Source organism: Sminthopsis crassicaudata, chromosome 4 (assembly GCF_048593235.1).
Source record: "Sminthopsis crassicaudata isolate SCR6 chromosome 4, ASM4859323v1, whole genome shotgun sequence".
Lineage (NCBI taxonomy): Eukaryota > Metazoa > Chordata > Mammalia > Dasyuromorphia > Dasyuridae > Sminthopsis > Sminthopsis crassicaudata.
In genome coordinates, this window is record NC_133620.1 from 34,982,251 (window position 1) to 35,000,033 (window position 17,783).

Below are 17,783 nucleotides of genomic sequence, written 5' to 3' on the forward strand. Positions count from 1 at the left end.
TTCATGTTTGTTATACCACATTGAGCCTGCACTGTCTGAGGAGAGTCATCACTAATAGCTTCTGCGTTATTGCTATGTGCTTGTGCAATACCTCCCATGCTGATAGGTTTGTGCATACCTGTTTCTAGTAAAACCCTTCAATCCAGAAACCTGCTAACAATATCTGGCTTGATTCTTCACTTCCCTTTGGTGTTTTTCATGTCCCTTCCTGAGAAGTTGGGGGGAAGGGGAGGGGTGATCACCTCCTTTTTGGGGTTCTCACCAACCTGAGAAGTCAGGGATGGTGGGACCACCTGTGTTGTAAAACAAAAGAAAATAGAAGATGTAAAGGGCTGAAACTCTTAAAATGTGTGCTTGAATCAGACAACCAAGCACTTAAGGCTAATCATTTGACAATGACTCTATTAGCTTATGCTTGGAAAAACAGCCCTTCTCACCACGGATGCTTACTCAATGTTTGGTGTATATAGATAATTGTAGGCAAGGATTAGAGATGGGGTGAAACAAGCCAGACTTCACTTGGCCCCAGGATGAGGAGGACAGAAGTTGACAACTTTAGACTCGAGAATCCAGGAGCCTCATGCCATTTGTCAAGTCTCCTTCACTTTTCTCTTTAAAGACCAAAGACTTTTACTTATCCTGACTCTGAGTGTTGCTGAGACCTGCAGGGAGCTAACCCAGACTTTACAGTCTAGAATCACTTATTCCTCATTATTTTGGGGGAATCTATAGTAATATTCACAAATACAAGCTCTTTTAATCACCCTGCACTATCCCCTTGCTGGTAGTCCAGCAATTAAGACAAAAATATTCAAGCATATCAAAAAGGTTAAAAATAAAGAAGTCAAACTTGATTTAAAAAAAAAAGACTTGATTAAAAAAAAAAAAAAAAAAGACAAGAATATTTCTTTCTAGCCCAGGAGTTCTTAACCTTTGGTACTTCCTGGATCCCTTTGACAATCTAGTAAAAACTCATGGATTCCTCAGAATGATACTTTTAATATACATAAATATGCACATATGTAAAAAAAAAATTAAACCCAAACTCTATCTCTGATGATGCTAGGCCACATTTTTTTCATATGTAAAATGAGAGGATTAGATGTCAAGACCTTTGTTGTCTCATATTTCAGGCCATCTCTGCACTTGGGAATATAAATACACATATATATGCATACATACATATATACACACATACACACACACACACACACACACATATATATATATGGCTTCCTTCATGACCCTGAAGAAGGGACCCCAAACTCTAAAACTTGAAGGAAAAAATCTTCAACTCTACTTCAGTGAGGGACCCCACCAGAGAGAAACAAGACAAACACTTTCATTCTGTTATCTAGGTGGGGTTGGTTCAGTCCTGAACAAAAGAATTCCAATCCTATTGCATTAAAGATACACATTCAATTCTATTCAAATTCCAGCTCAAACTGAAACCCAGCTTGTAGATGAGCCAACTTGGGCTGTCCCAGCCCCCACTAATACCCAATATAATAGCTTCCTTCAACAAAGGTCTTTTGCAAATGGACCTCGGTAGCTCACTCAGCTGCCAGGACTTTCTGACCACTGAGAACTGTATTCTCTCAGTGCAAAACTCCATTTGTCCAAAGATCTACCACTATATAAGTCTGTCTCTTAGTAAACTGATTTCTATCTAACAATAAACTTTCATTTTGCAACTAATAATTAGGGAATTAATGAATTCTTTCATTCCTAAAACCTGTGGCCAATTTAAAGGGGATTCTTAACAACTCTCTTATAGCCACTAATCTAGACCACTCAAACAACATCATATTTATGGTTCCCTGACAACTGGGAAATCCCAAGAGATCTGGACACTCAGAACCACGTTGGGTTTTGACCTGTTGGAGCAGTATTCTCCCAGGAAGAATACTTGCATTCTCTGACAAAAGGCCTTCTTTTGTCTCACTCTATCTCTAAAGACAGTGGACACCCAGACCAGGTTTGGGCTGTGAGCAGTATTCTCCCAGGGAGAATATCTGCATTTTCTGACAAAAGGCCTCCTTTTGTCACACTTTATCCCTAGAGATAGTGGGACCAAGAAATCCTGACACTCTGGACAAGGTAAAAGATCTTTATTCTTCCCCTGTTCTGTAGTGGACACCCAAACCACCCCGACTAAGCTTGGGTCATTGTTAGAGTTCTAGGCTAGAGTACAATTCTCCGGGGATACCCTATGAATTGCTATGGACTGACAAAAGGCCTCCTTTTTGTAGAGTTCTCTGTCTCTAGAAATATCTAGACACACAAGAAATGCTGCGAGAATTTGGGAAAACTAAAAGCTTTTACCTGTCCATAATGAGACGAAACACCTCTGCCTCTAAAAATCTTTCCTTGAGCAGAGACATTTGGCTTGAGAAAAAATCCCCTAACTGGAAAACTTAAGATGCTTAGGTTTTGTTGGAAGAGAATCAAGCTCCATTTGTCCAGCCCCTCCAGAGACAAAGGACCTCCCTTTGCATCTCAAGGCACTTCTAAATTCCTTTTTCTCCCACCACACCAGAATCCTGGGCCTTTCAGCTTTTCCAGGATTCTGATTTTTAAGTTCTGCCCTCAGGCAGAAATTCTGAAACACCAGAAGAAGTGTCTCTTTAAGAAAGCTGAATCAACCTCAGCTAGATAACATTGAGGCAGAGTTGAAGATTTTCTCTTTCAAGGAGTTTGAGAGTTTGGGGTCGCCTCTTCAACCTTATTTAACATTTTCCTCCCATCAGGTAATTTGCCAGTATTGGGGGGGGGGTGCGGGTTATTGCTCCAATCTTTTCTAATCCTTTCTCTTCCTCTTTAGAATTTATTGTAGCTGCCTCTATTTTAGATCAAGTGGGGATATAGAGATGGGGTCTCTATAGACCATTTCCTTTAAACATTTTCCTCATCAGTTAAACAGTTCTCCATTATCTAAGGAGTTATTCCCTTCTCATGCTCTCTAATATGTCATTATCTAGTTCACTACCCCAAGATCTTGTACTAATATAGAAATTCCATCTTATTTCTTCTTTAAGGGGCAAAATAGTATTAGAGACATACAAAGTTCTAGTAACCCATCCCTCATGAGTCCTTCTATTTTAACATACAATATCCCCTGGATTTTTCAGATTGATTTTAAATGGGGGAAATTTTTAAACCTCCCCTAGTTCTACCATTCATTTCTACCAGAAGAGGGTGCATTTTAATCATTACCAGATTATTCAACACCGTTAATTCCAATAATACAACACCCCAGTTTTATAATCAAATCTCTGCCTAACAAATTACTCTCCACCTCTGGGATATACATCTATCCTTTGATTTTTTCCCATATACAAGAGTGACTTCTACAATGAGTATACAGAAACCTTTTCCTTTTTATTCCCGATTAATCTCAACCTTCAAATTTACTAGAGATGTGGTTTGAATGCTCTCAATTCCTGGTGGTCAAGAGGTTAGTGGCAATAAGAAAGTTGTTAAGATATCCCCGTTAGATCAGCCACAGATTTAGGAGTGAAAGAACTCACTCATTCCCGAATTATTGGTTGCAAAGTGAAAGTTTATTGCTGGATAAAATCAGTTTGCCAAGGGACTGACTTCTACAGTGGCGAAGACTTATTAAGCAAATGGAGTTTTGGCGCTCAGAGTGATTTCTCAATGGGCAGAAGGGTCCTGGAAACTAAGCAAGCTACCTACGGCCATCTGCAAAGAGCTTAGCTCTAGGAAGCTGTTATATTGGGTATCTTGGTGGAGGCTGGGACAGCCTGAGCTGAGACCAGGATTCCTCATTTGAAAGAGAATTTAGAATTTCTATGGGAGTTGATTTGCCCCTGAATAGTGTTTGCTTCTCTCATCCTGGAGGATGGGCTCTGTCTCAACTCCTTGGAACCTGGGAGATCCTGATCTCTGAGATCAGAAAAGGGAACACAATCTCAGAGTGATAATCTTAAAGGGAACAGTTCTCCTCCCCCTACTAGGAGTTCCTAGTGGGGTCTAGAAAGAAGAAATCCCAGATGACCCTAGTTCTCATTTTCCTCAAAAATTAAGAGGGCACCACCTCTTCCTCTTTCCTTAATTCTGGATACTCCCTCCTTAAATGGGTATTCTTCCCACAGTAATAACAAATGGTCTGACCATTCTATCCTGAGCCACCTCACCTCTTCCTACTCTTATCTCTCCAAAAAAGGAGAAATTTTCAATATCATTTTTGCACTTAAGTTTCTTCCCCCATCTACTACAGGCTCCTGTTGATGTTATTTCACCCATCCCTCTTGTTACACACACAGTAATTACCAACTTTAGGTTTTAACATAAGGATAGTAACATAATACTGTAGTTAAAAATCTTAAAGTTTTCATAAGTAATAGCCAAATAGGAATAGTTACAATTTCCTCTTAACTCACAAAGATGGAAATACTCAATTTTCTAAATTACTGTATGGCTCAGAAATGGTGAGGGGTTACCATTTAATAAAAAAGCTGGAGAGATCTCTAGAAGCAAAGCAAAGTTTATTATATGTTCTTGAGAAGGACATCCCTCCCATCTAGCAGACAATTGAAGGGAGGAAGCACCTCCTCAGAGCAGGGTTAACACTGTAATAATCCCTTATGCAAATACCCCCACCCACCACTGGCCCTCATCCTCATTGGCTGAGGGTCTTTCTTACATTCTAAATATGGGAACTACCCAAGAAATTGAACTTGACCAATAAGTACAGAGTTGCCCATATTTGATTGAAATAGGGAGAAAATGATGTCATGGGAGTATAGCAGGAAAGGGACTTAAGTATGCTCTTGAATCAATGCTCAAAGTCCTTTCAGGACTACTCAAACTCTGAAATAGATGAAGCCTTACTCGATTTTCACAACTGTCTTGAAAGATCTCACACCTCATCTCATTCATTACATTTACTGAGTTAGCAAGGCTCATAATAACAAAAAATTTTAAACATATTTTCCATTTTCTATTAGTTTTTCAGTTTATACTTTAATACCATTCAGTTTACTGGATAACAAAGCAAATGCAGTTTCTACTACTTTAGAAAGAACCCATCTACTTATCAGTTTTCACTGAGTCTCAATCATTCAGCAATGGATTTAAGTAGTGGGATTTTCTTGCCTCAAGTTATTACAGGTCTGGGAATTTTTATGAGGCTTCCCCAACTATTACCTTAAACAAGTTTCCCTTTTAGTTCAGAGACAAAACCCCCAAAATAAATAGGAGTCTCATGTAATGTATATTAAGTTTTCCATTTTAACAAACATCAATTTAAAGTTATTTAAAAATTAACCAGTACTTTCTTTAGTTTGTGAGATTTTCTAAATTCTAATTAGATGTTTCAGTCAAATGTTGTTACCTCTTTGTTATTTTCCCAATTCACACAAACCTCTTCTTTTTTTGTAAGCCATGTTTAGGACAAAAAGACCTACCCAAATTAACTACTACTACAGAGATCACTCATAGAAAGAAGAATTATTTATTAGAATCTTGAGAAGCAGACCCCATTCTGGTGTGTGAGCCAAATTTCACAGGAGAATAGGATCTCTCCCTTGAAAATGTTCACAACTTCTATACATTTCAGACAAAGAACCTCCAAAATCCTGCCCTCTATATGTTGTAATTGGTCACATAAACCTTTATTTCCCTATTTGGTCAGTGAAATGTAGTAGACAAGGTGATATACAGCTTCTTCGGCCATATATATATATATATATATATATATATATATATATATATATATATATATATATATATATATATATATATATATATATTTAATCCCTTTTTTGGACAATGGAATGTAGTCGAGGCCTTATCTAAAATCACATGATTCTGGAAAAGCCAAAACTGAGGTCTATAGGCTTGATATACTTTAGCTAACAGTCTCTAATCAATATGTGCTTAATCTGTAAGTTCTTCACCTTTCCACACAGCAGGAAAAGGTTAAATGCCAGTTTTTGCTTCAAGTGGGATTTTACATTTTACATTGAGATTCTTCCTGGTATGGTTCCACAAGCCTGAGTTCTGATAAAGAATCTATCAATTCTTTGCTGGACAAAGTTTTAAAAGTGATAACGTACTGCTTTTCCAGTTTCCCAAAAGTTTCCAAACTTCTCAAATCCCTTTCAGCCTATGCTCTTTTCATTCCTACATGCTTAAATTTTCTCACTTATCTTCTATCCCTTACTGGACTTTGAATAAAGCTCCTTTAAAATTATATGTCTCTTTCTTTCTCAGTGTGACATTCTCCCTTGCAGAAAGGACTGGGGGTGGTGGGGCTGAAAGAATATAGAATGCTAGCAGTAATAGCCTAAAGCTTCACAAGGGTTAATTACTCTATGAGCTTGGGTTTGTTCAAAGATGCAGGCTCACCATTCCCTCCATTACCAAGGTTGAGAATAGGACATATTAACCTATTGCTGACTTTAGTGGGATCAAAGAAGTGCTGCTAGCACAAAGATTTAATAAATCTGTAAGTAGAGAAATGCTCTCCTTGGTTCCTGGGGAGATGGTAGAAGGCCAATGAGTGAAAGATTTCGAGCTGAACGTCCAGAAGCCTTTCCAGTAATATCATTCCTTATTTGGAACATTTCAAATATTGCTTACAAGCCCCAGAAAATGTTAGCTACAAAAACATTGAAAGCAGAGGCAGTTACAGCGATTTATAACAAAATGAGGAGAGTGAAAGGGAGGAAATAGATTCAGGAAAAGAGGGGGTTGAAAAAGTTTATGAGACATGGGGATGGAAGAAAATGCTGCCAATAGCACCAACATTTGCATCACCCTTATGATGATGTAGAAAAACCAAGGAAGTCAGCACTGTCCAGTACCATAGAAAGATCAGTTAACTGCAGTGCAAAGGGTTTTCAAAGCAGATGAGGAAAATGGTCTGGAAGCTCCTTTAGATATGCAAATGTTCCTCCTGGTATTGAAAGTTCCCAATCCACAGAATCCAGGCAATGTGCATAGAGAGCATTAACCATTGGAATTTAAATGAAATTTTTAAAAAATTAAAATAGAATTAAAATTCTAAAGATGGAAACATCCCAGTGTGGGGCCAACAGCCCATATATAAAGCCTTTAATATAAACTATAGCTAATTTAGTCCTCTCTGTTTTTTTGATCGGCTACAAGTAGCAAGAAGAACTTTGGATGGTGGTGATTATTATACATGGAAAGCTGCATTTTAAGCAGAGTATCAAAAGATAGACAGAATAGACAATACATATGCCTATCCTATATTACAATTTGTACAAAAGTGGCAATAGGTATTTCCAAAGATAGTTCAGAAACAGCCTGTGCAAGGAGCCATGACTATATTCGCTAATGCCACTAAAAATGGGAGAGCTGCTTATTATATATCATATCAGGAAAAAACATATACTCACAGCACCATATATCTCCACTCTAAAGAATGAATTCTATGTGATAATTATTGCATTAGAAGAAAATGATGTTCCCCCTAATATAGTTTCTGACTGTAAATACTCATTTAGAAATTTCTATCATTCGTAACACTAAGGACATTTTTCATTTATTTAAAATGTCATGCACCATAGAAATTATCCCCTATACTATATGCATATAAATTCTTACATAAAATTACTCGGACCTATAAGTGAAACTAATGACATTACAAATCGACTAGTTAGTTCATACATCTTAACAGTACAATAAGCACAATAATCACATCAATCAGCAGAATCTTTACATGAACACTTTTGTATCCCAAGGGAATAGGCCAGGCATATAATAATCAAATCTTGCACATCATGTCTTCCATACTGCCCACCACCTCACATGAATCCTAAAGGATCAAAACCTTTAGAAAATTGTCAAATAGATACAACTCATTATTCTCCTTTGGGGCAAGTTGGGGACTTTTTTCTCCTTTACTGTAGCTATGTTTCAAACAGGTGACTCTAACTCATGTCATAGAAGATATGCTTTCTATATTTGCATATATTTCCTAGATGTTGAAAACAGACAATGGATCTTCTTACCCATCTAACAAGTTCAAACAGCTTTGCTTACAATATTATTCATATGTTTGGTACTTGGGAATTGTTGAATGCAAACATCACAATATTAAGACATATCTACAAAAACAAAGAAGAGGAGGATATGGGAAATAAGCCCCAAAAGAAATTAGCTCATGCTATATATACCCTTAATTTGTTTAACCTTGTGTGTGTGTGTGTGTGTGTGTGTGTGTGTGTGTTAAGTGTCTGAGATCACATTTGAACTCAGATCCTCCTGATTTCAATGTTAGTATTCTATCCACTGCACCATCTAGCTGCCCCATTTTTTTTTAACTTAATGATCATGACTTATCCCCTGCTAAAAGATATTTTCAGGAGTAGAAAACATCCATTATATCCTATCCTATGGAAAGATCCAGAAATAGGCCAATGATATGGGCCACATAAATTACTAACATGGAGACAAGATTATGGTTGTGTACTTCCAGATGCAGATGGAGAAAAGGAGGGGATGCCAATTAGATCTTGGAATGGAATATCTGTGTGATACCTGGAACTGTGCAATGGGACACACAACATACATCTAACCCAGAAGAAAAGAATCAGGAAGAAATGGCCATGAAAGTGACCATCTAATAAGCTGTTGAGGCTGTCCATTCTGTTATCTACACTTGTTGTGGGTGATGCTGCTCAAAAGAATTCTACAGATGTAGAATTGTGAACATTTGTTCCTAACTCTCCTTGGGTTCATGTATTAGAATGGGATATGGGCTAAGATATATTGTATATCTTGAATAAGATTAATCCATTTAATAACCTAGAAATTGTGTTGTTACAATTTGGACTTTTTAAAATTCTCCTGATGCTTATGTGTGCTTGTGGAAGTGTTTTATTTAGGTTAGTGTTTCATGGAATAGCATCAGTAATCACAGACCTTTGGTACATTGAATTAAAAAAGAAGGGAGAGATGGAGAACACCAACAGTAAATAACAGCCTAGAGCTTCACAAAAGTTAATTACTCTGTGTGCTTGGGCTTGTTCGAAGATTCAGGTTTAGCATTCCCTCCATAACCAAGATTGAGAATAGAACAGGTTGACCTATTACTGACTTTAGTGGGATCAAAGAAGAGCTGCTAGGACAAGGATATAATAAATTTGGAAGTCCCCTCTGTGAACACATAGGCATCATCAGGAAAACATGTTTGATAAAAATTTAAGATAACCTTGGTAATGAATTAATATAGCACAAATAAGGCTTCACAAACTACACAATTTATGACTATGTTGTGGTAAACTGATTATTAGTGCTAGTTACTGTTTAATGTTAGTAACTAGTTAGAATGTATTAATGGAATAGACACTAAGTAATTGATGTTATTACTGTGCAAATTTAAAAAGTAAATAAACCCAGTTCTCAGATCAATAAACGGATTTCTTTGCTTAAGTACCCACTTGTTCAGCAGCACACTTTCTCCTCAGTGAGGCCCTTGAGCTAATCTCAAAAGAAACTATTTCCTTTGAAATCATCAATCTTAACAATTAATTTTAAAGTTCTTTTCAAACTTTCCATAAGATATACTCATTTTTTTCCTTAGAAGTAGTAATCCTTAAAATCTTTATTTTTTAAATTTAAGCTTTTTTTTTTTTTTCAAAACACATGCATGGATAATTATTAGCTCTTACAATATTAGCTCTTGCAAAACTTTGTGTTCAAATTTCCCCCCTCTGCACCCTCTCCTAGATAGCCAGTAGTCCAATACGTATTAAACATGGTAGAAATATGTTAAATCCAATATATGCATACATATTTATACAATTATTGTGCTGCACAAGAAAATCAAACCAGTAAAAAAATAAAAATAAAAAAAAAATAAAAACAAGGGAAGCAAAATAAAATGTAGCCTTAAAATCTTTAAAAATAAAAACCATTTTTTTTCTTTAAAATAAATTCTAGAGTGGTACCTTAAACTAATTGCCATCCAACTTAGTGATTAATTTCAACCATTAATCTCAACCAAGTGCAAAAATGTTTTTAGCAGTTCTACAACAACTTTAACCTTAAAAGGTCAGGTTTTGTTTTGTTTTGTTTTTCTTTTAAGATGGGAGTCAGGAATGTTAATAAATCTTTTCCAGTGTTTTTCTTAACCGCACCTCTTATAAGTTTTTCTTTCTGGCTACCTTCAAAATCTTTCAAGATAACAGAATCTTGCTCACAGCACAAATATGACAGACATTCTGCTGACACAGAGGCAAGTACACACAAAATGGCAAGACAAATACAATTAAAATAATTACAAAGTAAGTCCAATTACATGATGGTATTATAATTTGAAATCCTTTTTAGCATGCATACTTTAAATCCCTTATCTTAGGGTTTTCTGGCCATTCATAACCAAAAATAACTATCATTTTTCCTCTTTTCCCCAGATTGGCTCACTGTCTCATCAATTTTCTATCATCTTCTATGTCGAAATTAATGGAGGAATATCAGAAAGGTTTCTATTAACCTCCCCCCACCTCAGATACCTGTTTTGTTTGGTTTGGTTTGGTTTGGTTTGGTTTTGTCAGTGGGTGGAGGGTCCTCCACAGTGAACAGCCAGGGTCACTGGCTGGACAGTTCGGGGAAAGGCTGGGGGCAGGGGCGATGAGAGATTTGAGCACCAATTAGAGGACCCCACATAAGACCCCACGCCGCAGACCCTTCTCTTTAAGTACCTACGTAAGGCCCCACCCCCTCGGACAGCTCCCGTAATCCTCCTCACACAAGGCTCCGCCCTCTCCACCTCCTTTATTCTCCTCTCAAGAGGTTACGCTCTCTTGGACCGCGCCCTTTATTCTCTTTAAGGTGCCTCATTCCCTCCGCCCCCTTTATTCTCCCTACATGAGGTCACACTCCCTCGGATCCTCGCCCCTTCCCCATTCGAGGCCACGCCCCTGCAGACCCTTCTCCTTTATCTACCTATGTAGGACAGCTCTCACACAAGGCTCCGCCCTCCCCACCTCCTTTATTCTCCCCACAAGAGGTCACGCCCCCTTGGACCTCGCCCCTTCCCCACACGGGCCCCGCCCCGCAGACGGCCCTTTATCTACCCTACGTGTATCCTGTCCCCTAAAACCACCACTCACCTTTAATCTCCTCACACGAGGAGGATTAAATCCTCCTCTAGAAGCCCCTTAACCTATCTACGTGAGATCCCGCTCCCTAGAATCGCCCTTTTATTCTTCTCCAATGAGGCCCCGCCCTCTAGGACCGCCTCTCCTTATCCTTCTTACACGAGGCCCCGCCCTCTCAGGCATTCGCGGCGGGGCTGCTCGGGAAGCGTTGGAGTCGTTGGTGGCCGCAGCTGTGAGTCCTCACCTCTACGACCCCCTCCTAGGAGAATGAAGAACGACCCTTGGGAGGGGTCAAAAAAGGCCTGAGGCCTGGGGTGGGGAGAAGAGCACCCGCTCCCTTCCGGTCCGCTTGGGACTCCCTGTTCTGGCCCCCTGCGGTGCTGCCCCGGGTCTAGCTGCGACCCCCAGAAAAGGAGCCCTTTTCCTCTTTTAGAGGAGGAAAATGAGACCTAGCGGAGTCCCGGGACTTGACCTCCCTGCGCCTCAGTTTACTCGTCTGTAAAATGAGAAAGGGTAGCGGCATAGATGTGACACTAACTGGCTTCCGAAGGCTCTCGGATCCTGGATCCCAGCGCCCCTACCCCCAGGCTGCCCAGGACCCATCGAATCGAATGGCTTTCGAGCCGGTGGAGAGGGCTCTGGAGCTGGGGGGCAGCAAGGGGCGGTACCGCACTGACATCTTTAGACATAACCCCGAGAAGTCTGTGCTCCCCTCTGGACGATCCTGGAGCTGCCCGCTCTGCCCAGTGCCAGCAAGGGCCAGCCCAGGCTCTGCTGCTTTTGCCCAAGGTCACGGAGAATCATAAAGGAGCAGGACCTCTGGGAGGGAAGGCTGGGCTGGTTGGGTAGCAATAACAGTCATGGTCCGTATTTCTGCAGCGGAGTTCCGGGAGGGAGTAATGCAAGGCTAAGCGGACTCGGAGCCGGAGCCGTCTGGGATGAGACAGGTCCGGGCCAGCTCGAACACTTAGCCTTGTTACCTGCTTATTGGCTGTTTCAGAACACCTGTCTGCCTCTAAACACGCTCCACAGTAAGTATGCGTGTTGTCCAGCTGCTCTGTGCTCTTCTGGGTTGGAGAGCGTCCCGGCGAGGGCTTGGTGCATGTGAATTGGATGTAAGGGATGCAGAGCTGCGCCAAGGCCTCTGGTCACCGAAGTCCATTGGCGAGGCTAAAGTAAAGATGCTTGACGGGGCCGACCTTAGCCTTCCTAACTTAAGGTCTTTCCCAGGTCTCAGTTTAAGGCAAACAGTGATTTACGGGCTGGGTGAAAACTGGGGAGGGAAGAGTGGGAGAGCTCTGACTTTGACATTGCCTCGACGAACCATTTAAACTCTTCGTGTTCTGTGCTTCAGTGGTGAAATTTGCCCAGAACTAGATTAAAAATCTAATTTGTGGCTTTTTAAAACAATGTACCCCTTGCAAAATCAATTTCTCTGTGAAAATAGAGGTATAAATACCAGAGATACCAACCTGCATCATTAGAGGGAATTTCCTCATGCAGGAAATCCCTCTACCAATGAAATTCAACTCCCAGCCTGTCTGCCTGATCCGCAGCTTCTGGAGACTGCACGCTACACCAGCCCTATACAGAAGGGACTAGAGGCCAATCTTAATAAATGGTTTATTTCACTTACCAAGTGCCAGTTATTTTGCTGGTGTAGGAAAAGGAAGAATGGTCTGCCAGAAGGAAGCCAAGTGTAGATTCTCCTAAGAGAAATAAAGGGTATAATAATAAAATTATTATATAAAATATAAAATATTAACTCTTTGGGGCATAGTATTTAACCAAATCTAGGCTAGCTTTAGGTGGCACAGTGAAGACTCCTCTTCCTGAATTTGAATCCAGCCTCATATACTTCCTAGCTGTGTGACCCTGGGCAGATTGCTTAACCTCTGTCTTAGTTTCTTCATCTGTAAAATGATTTGGAAAAGAAAATGATAGATCATTCCAGCATCTCTAACAGGAAAACATCAAAATAAGTCACAAAAAGTCAGACATAAAAACAATAGAATTTAACCAAATGAATGATAATCTTGCTGTTCTCAGCTCTGATGAACTGCAGGCAAACTGGCCAATATGGAGGCAAGCTGGAGCCCCACTTGTTACTGAGCAAGCAGAGAAATGGAATGTTTAACTTCTCTGGAGTCCATTCTGCTCATTTTTAATTGGTTTGTACTATCTGGCCTTAGTTTTTCTAATTATTTTATTATAGCCATTCATTTTGTGTAATCCCCACTGCCTAGCAGCACACATTATACATAATCTGTGTGCTTCCTCCTGATTCTCCCTTGCAGGTCCATAAGTGCTCCATCCTCTTAACTGTGGGTGTATCCCAAACCACCACTAGTGGTTGAGTCTCTATAAAGTCTCTCATACATTGGCCTCATCAGTTTCCTAGGGTAGAATTATCCTTTCTATGCAGATGACTCCTAGTGCTATATATTCCTAATTTCTTTGCTGCATTCTAGTTCCTTTTTAATCAACTAATTCCCTTTTGATTACTTCCTACTAGATGTCCCATAGATAAATTTAACAGGTTCAAAATATCCCATTATCATTCTCCCAAGACATACCCACTCTTCCCAATTTATTTTGAGAGCACCACCATCCTTCAGTTACCCTGATTCGTATTCACTATCGTCCATTACCCAAATTTCTAGCCTCACTACTTTGCTCAACAAAACATATGTTTCTGTTTATTTAGATAAAAGACTCCTCTGTTTAATTTTTAAAGAATTCACAATCTGGCTCCAGTCAGTGTCTCCAATGGGATTCTACTGGGGACAGAGCACTAGGCCTAGAGTCAGAAAGACTATAGCTCCAGCCTAACTTCAGATACTTCCTAGCTGAATGACCCTCAGCCAATCTCTTAACCTTTCTCAGTCTCAATCTTCCCAACTGTAAAATGGGGATAAAAATATCATCTTCCAGAGTTGTTTTGAGGATCAGTTTGTAAAGTGCTTGACGTTGCCTGGCACATAGTATAGACTCTTTCTCATTGTTAATTCAACAAGCTAGGAAATTCTCCAAGAATAGGAAGCCCTGGCTGACAAAAAATGAGGACTTTGTATTGTGTCCTAGTTGGGATTAAAATGGAGGGGAGGGGAAGCGATTCTTTATTTCTGCTATAGGGAATCAAAATTGAGCTGCAGTTTTATAACTTTTGACCCTTAAGAGTACCCTCATACTTAATGCCCTTTGAGTTTGAAGTCTACAGGGTGTCAGAGCAAACTTACTTTCTTTCATCTCTTTTTAACATACCAATTAACTCCAGACTGAACCTTGAAAATCATGAAATTGTGCTTCTCTTTACTTAGTGATTCCATGTTCCACTTTTCCCCCCAATACTGTTCCTTTCTCAAGGCCTCATCTCTGCTTCCAAATAATGTCTTGTACCATCTTCAGAACTAATCTCATCACCCCATTAAATCTCTCCTTCACAAATTAACCCACTTAGGTATGGCAAAGCCATTGTAAAACTTTCATTTTTTCCAATTAGAATGGAAACTTCAAACTTCATAGACATTTTCTCATTTCCTCAAGTAAAGCATTCCAATTTTGAGAGCACAAAAATGAACTATCCTTGGAAAGCTTCAAAACTTTTGGTAGAAAAGTTCTCATGCTTATCACTTCCCCCCCCCCCATTCATCAGACCATAGGAAAAGTTCAGCTGGACTTAATAGGATACAGAATACAGATAGTGCTGACTGCATTACTTTATATTACATAGAACAAACAATACACAGAAGGAGAGTTTACATAGATATCTAACATTCAGGAGGACTGTATGTGATCAATGTAATGAGGCTCTTCTCAGGCTCAAAAGGGAACCATTGACTACCCTGAACTTTTTTTGTGAGAAGAGCTAATTTCAAATCTATTTTCAGGCTTATAAGAATCTCACCTCAAGATAGGATCAGACTTCACCACTCAGTCATGCAATCACTGGCCGTCATTCATGCATTCTTGCAGCCCAACAGATGACTGTTTCTGCTAATTTGACTGGGGAAGGATTTTTCTAGGATTCAAGAAATAGAGAATTCAGAATTAAGTCTTAGTCCTATCCCTATTGTTGTTCAGATAAAAGTGGTTACTGCATCCAGCCATTGTAGTTTACTTTCCTTAAGAAAAGAGGCAGTGGGGCAACTAGGTGGCACAGTGGATAGAGCAGAAAGATCTGAGTTTAAATGTGATCTCAGACATTTAACACCTCCTGTGTGACCCTAAGCAAGTCACTTAACTCTAATTGTCTCAGTAAAAACAGTAAAGAGGCAGTTTGATGGTTTAATAGATGGAGTATTAGACTTGGAATCAGAAAGATTGAGTTCAAATATGACCTCAAATATTTATTAGTTCTATGACCCTGATCGAGTCATTTAACATCTTTGTCTATATCCAGTAAAGAAAGAAATGGCAAATCATTCCAGAATTTTTACCAAGAAAATACCATTGATAGTATAATCTAGAAGGTCATGAAGAGTAAAACATAACAATTAAACAAAATTCCTTAAGAAAATTCTTGGGAATGAAATTTGGCTTTTGAGAAGAATAGTTCAATCATTGGTCAATGATTTATCGCTAAAACAGCTCACACCACAGAAGCAGCTTTCTTACAAAGCAGTAGCCAACAAAAAACTGAATCATACTTTCTGTCACTTGAAAAAAATTTAGTATTTCATTTTTTCCCACGCATAAAAAACAGTTTTTAACATTTAAATCGTGACTTCCAAATTCTCTCCCTTTCTCCTCCATTGAGAAGGCAAGAAATTTGTTATAGGTTGCTCATGTGCAGTCATGTGAAACATTTCTATGTTAGTCATATTGTGAAAGAGACAAAAAAAAAGAAAAAAAAAGTTTAAAAAGGTAAGCTTTGATCTTCATTCAAATTCCATCATTTCTTTCTCTGGGGATGGATGATATTTTTCATCATTAGTCCTTTGGAATTGTCTTAGATGAATGTATTGCTGAAAATAGCCAGGTCATTCACAGTCATCACATAATGCTGTTACTTTGTAAGATGTTCTTTTGGTTCTGCTCACTTCACTTTGCATCAGTTCATGTAAGTCTTCAGTTTTGTTTTTTTTCTGAGAATATCCTGCTAGTCATTTTTATGCTATAATAGTATTTCATCACAATCATATACCACAACTTATTCATACATTCCCCAATTGATAAAACATTTCCTCAATTTCCAATTCTTTGCCACCAGAAAAGGACTGCTATAAATATTTGTGTGTGTGTGTGTGTGTGTGTGTGTGTGTGTCCTTTTTTTTGTTTGTTTGTTTATCTCTCTGAGATGTGGACTTAGTGGTAGTACTGCTGGCTTAAAGAATATGCATAATTTTATAGTCTTTTTAAGAAGTTCCACTGTGCTCTGCAGAATAGCTGAATCAGTTTATAGCTTCACCAACAATTCTGGTTGTAATTCTGGTTCCTTTGCCTTCTGGAATATCATACTCCAAGCTCTCTGTTCCTGTAATATAGAAGCTGCTAAAAATTGTGTTATCCTGACTGTTGTTCCACAATATTTGAATTGTTTCTTTCTGGCCATTTGCAATATTATCTCCTTGACCTGAGAGCTCTGCAATTTGCCTATAATAATCCTGGGAATTTTGATTTAGGCATTGCTTTCAGTAGATTCTTTGAATTTCTATTTTACCTTCTGATTGTAGAATATCAGGGCAGGGTTTTTTTTAAGAATAATTTCTTGAAAGATGATATCTAGGCTCTTTTAAAAATTATGACTTTCAGATAGTCTAATAATTTTTAAATTATCTATTTTCTAGATCAGTTGTTTTTCCAATGAGAAATTTCACATTTAAAAACTTTTTTTCATTCTTTTGATTTTATTTTATTGTTTTTTGATGTTTCATGGGGTCATTATCTTCCATTTGCCCAACTGTAATTTTTAAGGAATTTTTCTTCAGGGAGCAGCTAGATGGTGCAGTGTACAGAGCACTAGCCCTGGAGTGAAGAGGACCTGAGTTCAAATACAGCCTCAGACACTTAATACTTTCTCTGTGACCCCGGGCAAGTCACTTATCCCCAATTGCCTTACCAAAAAAAAAAAAAAAAAATACAGAGAATTTTTCTTTAAATGAGCTTTTAGGCTTCCTTTTCCATTTGGCCAGTTCTGCTTTTTAAGGAGTTCTCTTCAGTGAATTTTTGTGCCTCTTTGTTTTCTGTTTTTAAGATGTTATTTTCTTCTGTATTTTTTGTGCCTCTATCAACTATTGATTCTTTTTTTCATTATTTCCTTTCATCATTCTAATTTATTTTCCTAGTTTCTCTTCTACTTCTCTTAAAAAATCTCTTTTGAGCTCTTCCTGGTCCTCAGATCAATTCACATTTTTCTTGGAGGCTTTGGATGTAGAAGTTTTGACTTTGTTGTCTTCTGAATTTGTGTTTTGATTTTCCCTGTCACAATAGTAAAGTTAGGATCTTTTTTTGTTTGTTTTGTTTATTTTTTGAACATTTTCTCAAGCTTACATCCTGACTTTCAACTTTGTATTAAAGTTAGTCTCTGCTCCATGGGATGAAAGGAACTCTCCAATCTTTAGGGGTTTTGTGCAACTGTTTTCAGAGTTAGTTTTAGGGCTTTCTTCCAAAGTGACATGATCTAAGAAGAGATATATTTACTAGTATCATAAACAGTGCTCTGGGCTGTGATTAACCACAATT

At 38.6% G+C, this 17,783-nt stretch overlaps 1 protein-coding gene and 1 long non-coding RNA gene across 7 annotated transcripts in view; one reads left to right on the forward strand and one right to left on the reverse strand.

Moving 5' to 3' along the window:
* The window catches only part of LOC141541808 (uncharacterized), a 28,686-nt gene extending 18,008 nt beyond the window's left edge, over window positions 1-10,678 (reverse strand). The window contains exons 1-2 of the long non-coding RNA XR_012481905.1: window positions 10,512-10,678; window positions 119-293 (exon numbers count right to left, since the gene is read on the reverse strand). This is a non-coding gene — a long non-coding RNA (uncharacterized LOC141541808). The remainder of the gene's footprint in view (window positions 1-118; window positions 294-10,511) is intronic.
* Window positions 10,679-11,032: 354 nt separating this feature from the next.
* Window positions 11,033-17,783, forward strand: part of KYAT3 (kynurenine aminotransferase 3) — a 52,053-nt gene continuing 45,302 nt past the window's right edge. For 3 of the 6 annotated variants that reach the window (XM_074266299.1, XM_074266300.1, XM_074266301.1), the window contains exons 1-2: window positions 11,033-11,331; window positions 11,979-12,130. The gene's annotated coding sequence lies outside the window, so the exon portion shown is untranslated. Of the gene's footprint in view, window positions 11,332-11,978; window positions 12,131-17,783 lie in introns of those variants that run through there. The other 3 variants (XM_074266303.1, XM_074266304.1, XM_074266305.1) reach the window with 3 other exon arrangements.